We start from the raw sequence: 7,035 nt of genomic DNA, 5'->3' as shown, positions 1-7,035 counted from the left end.
GCTCTGCAACAAGAGAAGCCACTGCAATGAGAAACCCACGCACGACAACAAAGAGTAGCCCCTGCTTGCCGCAACTAGAGAAAGCCTGCGCATAGCAACGAAGACCCAATGCAACAAAAAATAAATAAATAAAAATAAAATTTAAAAAAATCACTATAAAGCTATAGTAATCAAGACAGGGTAGTATTGGTGAAAGAACAAACTATTTGTCTATCAATGGGACAGAATAGAAAGCTCAGAAATAGACCCACGTAAATATAGTCAACTGATCTTTGGACTTGAGGACACGGGGAGTGGGAAGGGTAAGCTGGGATGAAGTGAGAGAGTAGCATTGACATATATACACTACCAAATGTAAAATAGATAGCTAGTGGGAAGCAGCTGCATAGCACAGGGAGATCAGCTTGGTGCTTTGTGACCACCTAGAGGGGTGGGATAGTGAGGGTGGGAGGGAGACGCAAGAGGGAGGGGATATGGGGATATATGTATACATATAGCTCATTCACTTTGTTATACAGTAGAAACTAACACAACACTGTAAAGCAAATATACTCCAGGGCTTCTCTGGTGGCGCAGTGGTTGAGAGTCCGCCTGCCGATGCAGGGGACACGGGTTCGTGCCCCGGTCCGGGAAGATCCCACATGCTGCAGAGCAGCTGGGCCTGTGAGCCATGGCCGCTGAGCCTGCGCGTCCGGAGCCTGTGCTCCGCAACGGGAGAGGCCACAACAGTGACGGGCCCGCGTACTGCAAAAAAAAAAAAAAATATATATATATATATATATATTAACATCTTTATCGGAATTATACTCCAATAAAGATGTTTATATATATATGTACTCAACTGATCTTTGGCAAAGAGCAAAGGCAATATAATGGAAAAAATATAGTCTTTTCAACAAATGGTGCTGGAACAAATGGACAACCACATGCAAAAAAATTAATCTAGACACAGACTTTATTTACCTTCTTCACAAATATTAACTCAAAATGAATCATAGATTTAAATGTAAAATGCAAAATTATAAAATTCCTAGAAGATACCTTGGGTATGGTGATGAGTTTTTAGATACAACACCAAAGGCACAATCCATGAAAGAAATAATTGATAATACAGATTTCTTTAAAATTTATCTTCATTAAAATTTGTCCTTGACAGAGCAGAAACTCTGTCAAAGACACTGTCAAGAGAATGAGAAGACAAGCCACAGATTGGGAGAAAATATTTGCAAAAGACACATCTGATAAAGGACTATTATCCAAAGTGTACAAATAACTCTTAAAACTCAACAATAAGAAAACAAACAACTCAATTTAAAAAAACGGTCATATGACCTTAACACACACCTCACCAAAGAAGATATACAGATGGCAAATAAGCATATGAAAAGATGTTCCACATCATATGTCATTAGGGAAATGCAAATTAAAACAAGATACCACGTACATCTACTGGAATGGCAAAATCCAGAATGCTGACACCACCAAATACTGGCAAAGATGTGGAGCAACAGGAGGTCTCATTTATTACTGGTGGGAATGCAAAATGGTACAGCCACCTTGCAAAACAGCTTGCTAGTTTCTTACAAAACTAAACATGCTCTTACCATACAATCCAGCAATTGTAGTCCTTGGTATTTACCCAAATGAGTTGAGAACTTACATCTAGGCAAAAACCTCCACATAGATGTTTATAGCAGCTTTACTCATAATTGCTAAAACTTGAAAGCAACCAAGATGTCCTTCAGTAGTGAATGGATAAATTGTGATACACCCAGATAACGGAATATAATTCAGCACTGAAAAGAAATGAGCTATTAAGTCATGAAAAGACATGGAGGAGCTTTAAATGCATATTACTAAGTGAGAGAAGCCAATATGAAAAGGCTACATACTGTATGATTCCAATCATATGACATTTTGGAAAAGATAAAGCTGTAGAGCTGGTGAAAAGTTCAATGGTTTCCAGGGAGAGAATAGAGGGAAGGCAGCCAGGCCAACTTGATAGTCAGTCATTTGCTCATTCATCGGTATGTTTCTTTGAGCATCAACAACATGCGGGACTTGGGGACCAGGCAGAGAGCAGTCATCTCCTCCCAGGTACTCTTGGAAGGGTGGGGAGATAGAAATCCAACAACGAAAACAGTGAGGGACAGGGCTGCCCGGGAAGGGTGCTCAGGGATCCTGGGGGTGCATAAGGGACCCCAGGTGCCCAAACAGAATCAGGCTGAGGAGGGCTAAGGTCAGAGCCATGAATCTGCAAGGTGATTCTACAGGGTGGAGCATGAGCTGGGAACAAGTGGGTTAGGTCAAAAGCAAGACGTGCCATCATAACAAATGTTATTTCCTTGTGCAGAAAGCTTAGGGTTGTGATAAGAAGCATGGACACACATCACTTCAGTGGCATTCTTGCCCAAATGAATAACCTCAGTCTAATCATGTAAAGAGGGCTTCCCTGGTGGCACAGTGGTTAAGAATCCAGCTGCCAATGCAGGGGGACATGGGTTCAAGCCCTGGTCCGGGAAGATCCCACTGCGGAGCAACTGAACCCATGCGCCACAACTACTGAAGCCCACGTGCATATAGCCTGTGCTTCGCAACGAGAAGACACCGCAATGAGAAGCCCACATACTGCAACAAACAGTAGCCCCCTCTCGGCACAACTAGAGAAAGCTTGCACGCAGCAATGAAGACCCAACACAGCCACAAATAAAATAAATAAAATCTTTTTAAAAAGTATAATCATGTAAAGACATCAGAAAATCCAAATTGAGAGTCATCTACAAAATAACTCACATTCTTCATCAGTGTTGAGATTATGAAAGATCACTGAAAGCACACTGAAGACCCATCCAATTGTCTCAGATTGGAGGAGACCAAGGACACGTGATCCTGGACCAGAAAAAGGATGTTATGGGACAACATACTGAAATTTGGTTAAGGTCTGTAGATTAATAGTCTTGGATCAATGTTAGTCTCCTGGTTTTAATCACAGTACTGTTTTTATATAACATGCTAACTTTTTTTTTTAACATCTTTATTGGAGTATAATCGCTTTACAATGGTGTGTTAGCTTCTGCTTTATAACAAAGTGAATCAGCTATACATATACATATGTCCCCATATCTCCTCCCTCTTGCGTCTCCCTCCCACCCTCCCTATCCCACCCCTCTAGGTGGTCACAAAGCACCCAGTGGATCTCCCTGTGCTATGCGGCTGCTTTCCACTAGCTATCTGTTTTACATTTGGTAGTGTATATATGTCCATGCCAGTCTCTCACTTCGTCCCAGCTTACCCTTCCCCCTCCCTGTGTCCTCGAGTCCATTCTCTTTAGTTAAGACCTGTGGGATCTAGTTTCCCGACCAGGGATGGAACCCAGACCCTCTGCACTGGAAACACGGAGGCTTAACCACTGGACCAACAGGGAAGTCCCAGTCAATATTTTTTCTATGTGCCCCCTCCTCCTGCACCCTACGCCGCCTTCCCTAGCGAGGGAGCGCTTCGCGCGCTGAGCAGGCCCCCGGAGTGAGTGCGGTGGGAAGGCCATTGATCGCTTCCCTCACCCGCAGACCGAGAAGCCAAGTCAAAGTCAGCAGGGGCCTGGGGTGGTGGTGAAGCCGAGCCCTCCACTCCGTGGGGTACGAGGGGTCGAGGGGTCGGCTGGGTAGGAGGCGCTGCCAGAGCCCCTGCCTCCGCCCTTTCCGGCCGGCTCCAGCGACTGCAGTGGGGCCTGGTGGAGTGTGCTGTGGCTGCCTCCTCGGGTCCCCAGGGGACTGCGCGGCGCCGCGTTCCCTGCCGCTCTCATTACCGCTGACACGGCCAAGAGGCGACGCACCGTACCCGCCGTCAAGGCGGCGGTGCGGTAACATTGGAGGGCTCCGGCTGCCTGGCTTTTGTACTATTTTTTAAAAACAACTTTATTGAGGTATAATTTACATACCATAACATATGCCCATCTTAAGTATAAAATTCAACGATTTTTGGTGAATTTACAGAGTTGTGCGAAGTTCACCACAATTCAGTTTTAGTACATTTTCATCATCCCAGTAATGCTCCCGGCCCCTGGCCACCAGTGATCTGTTTTCTGTCTCTATGGATTTGTCTTTTCTGGACGTTTCATATAAAGGGAATCGAACGATATGTGTTTTGTGTCTGCCACAACTTTGAGTAATGTTTTAGAGGTCTTTGTACTATTTTAGTGGCACAATTGGTGAAACTTCAATAAGATCTGTAAAATGGCTGATAGTATTGTATCAATGTTAATTTCTGAGTTTACATAATTGAATCATAATTATATAAGATGTTAACATTAGAGGAAGCTGGGTGATGGGAAATGTGTGCTATTTGTGCAAAATTTTTTGTAAGTAAAACAATTTCAAAATAAAACTTTTTTTTAAATTTAAGCTTAGGGTGTGAGTTGTGTACTGCTTATGATTGTCTATGGTACTGAGATTGTGGTTTCTTTTTAAAAATTTTTTCTTAATTTTTAAAAATTAAAAAACTTTTTTATACCGCAGGTTCTTATTAGTCATCCATTTTATACACATCAGTGTATACATGTCAGTCCCAATCGCACAATTCATCACACCCCCACCCCCACCCCCTCGCCACTTTCCCCCCTTGGTGTCCATACGTTTGTTTTCTACATCTGTGTCTCAATTTCTGCCCTGCAAACCGGTTCATCTGTACCATTTTTCTAGGTTCCACATATATGCGTTAATATACGATATGTTTTTCTCTTTCTGACTTACTTCACTCTGTATGACAGTCTCTAGATCCATCCACATCTCAAAAAATGACCCAATTTCGTTCCTTTTTATGGCTGAGTAATATACCATTGTATATATGTACCACATCTTCTTTATCCATTCGTCTGTTGATGGGCATTTAGGTTGCTTCCATGACTTGGCTATTGTAAATAGTGCTGCAATGAACATTGGGGTGCACGTGTCTTTTTGAATTATGGTTTTCTCCTGGTATATGCCCAGTAGTGGGATTGCTGGATCATATGGTAATTCTATTTTTAGTTTTTAAGGAACCTCCATACTGTTCTCCATAGTGGCTGTATCAATTTACATTCCCACCAACAGTGCAGGAGGGTTCCCTTTTTTCCACACCCTCTCCAGCATTTGTTGTTTGTAGATTTTGTGATGATGCCCATTCTAAATGGTGTGAGGTGATACCTCATTGTAGTTTTGATTTGCATTTCTCAATAATTAGTGATGTTGAGCAGCTTTTCACGTGCTTCTTGGCCATCTGTATCTCTTCTTTGGAGAGAGCTCTATTTAGGTCTTCTGCCCATTTTTGGATTGGGTTGTTTGTTTCTTTAATATTGAGCTGCATGAGCTGTTTATATATTTTGGAGATTAATCCTTTGTCCATTGATTCGTTTGCAAATATTTTCTCCCATTCTGAGGGTTGTCTTTTCGTCTTATGGGTTCCTTTGTTGTGCAAAAGCTTTGAAGTTTCATTAGGTCCCATTTGTTTATTTTTATTTCCATTACTCTAGGAGGTGGGTCAAAAAAGATCTTGCTGTGATTTATGTCAGAGTGTTCTTCCTATGTTTTCCTCTAAGAGTTTTATAGTGTCTGGTCTTACATTTAGGTTTCTAATCCATTTTGAGTTTATTTTTGTGTATGGTGTTAAGGAGTGTTCTAATTTCATTCTTTTACATGTAGCTGTCCAGTTTTCCCAGCACCACTTCTTGAAGAGACTGTCTTTTCTGCATTGTATATCTTTGCCTCCTTTGTCATAGATTAGTTGACCATAGGTGCATGGGTTTATCTCTGGGCTTTCTATCTTGCTCCATTGATCTATGTTTCTGTTTTTGTGCCAGTACTGTATTGCCTTGATTACTGTAGCTTTGTAGTATAGTCTGAAGTCGGGGATTCTGATTCCTCCAGCTCCACTTTTTTCCCTCAAGACTGCTTTGGCTATTCAGGGTCTTTTTTGTCTCCATACAAATTTTAAGATTTTTTTTGTTCTAGTTCTGTAAAAAAACTGCCATTGGTAATTTGATAGGGATTGCATTGAATCTGTAGATTGCTTTGGGTAATATAGTCATTTTCACAATATTGATTCTTCCAATCCAAGAACATGGTATATCTCTCCATCTGCTGGTATCACCTTTAATTTCTTTCATCAGTGTCTTATAGTTTTCTGCATACAGGTCTTTTGTCTCCCTAGGTAGGTTTATTCCTAGGTATTTTATTCTTTTTGTTGCAATGGTAAATGGGAGTGTTTCCTTAATTTCTCTTTCAGATATTTCATCATTAGTATATAAGAATGAAAGAGATTTCTGTGCATTAATTTTATATCCTGCAACTTTACCAAATTCATTGATTAGCCCTAGTAGTTTTCTGGCGGCATATTTAGGATCCTCCATGTATAGTATCATGTTATCTGCAAACAGTGGTAGTTCTAATTCTTCTTTTCCAATTTGTATTCCTTTTATTTATTTTCCTTCTCTGATTGCTGTGGCTAGGACTCCAAAACTATGTTGAATAATAGTGGTGAGAGCGGACATCCTTGTCTTGTTCCTGATCTTAGAGGAAATGCTTTCAGTTGAATGAGATCCTTGATGGGTAGAGTAATCTTGGTTGCAGGTTTTTCTCCTTCCTCACTTTAAATATATCCTGCCAGTCCCTTCTGGCTTGCAGAGTTTCTGCTGAAAGATCAGCTGTTAACCTTATGGGGATTCCCTTGTGTGTTTTTTGTTGGTTTTCCCTTGCTGCTTTTAATATATTTTCTTTGTATTTAATTTTTGACAGTTTGATTAATATGTGTCTTGGCGTATTTCTCCTTGGATTTATCCTGTATGGGACTCTCTGTGCTTCCTGGACTTGATTAACTATTTCCTTTCCCATATTAGGGAAGTTTTCAACTATAATCTCTTCAAATATTTTCTCAGTCCCTTTCTTTTTCTCTTCTTCTTCTGAAACCCGTATAATTCGAATGTTGGTGCATTTAATGTTGTCCCAGAGGTCTCTGAGACTGTCCTCAGTGCTTTTCATTCTTTTTTCTTTATTCTGTTCTGCA

Source organism: Globicephala melas, chromosome 3, assembly GCF_963455315.2.
Source record: "Globicephala melas chromosome 3, mGloMel1.2, whole genome shotgun sequence".
NCBI classification, from domain to species: domain Eukaryota; kingdom Metazoa; phylum Chordata; class Mammalia; order Artiodactyla; family Delphinidae; genus Globicephala; species Globicephala melas.
This window is presented reverse-complemented; position numbering follows the sequence as displayed.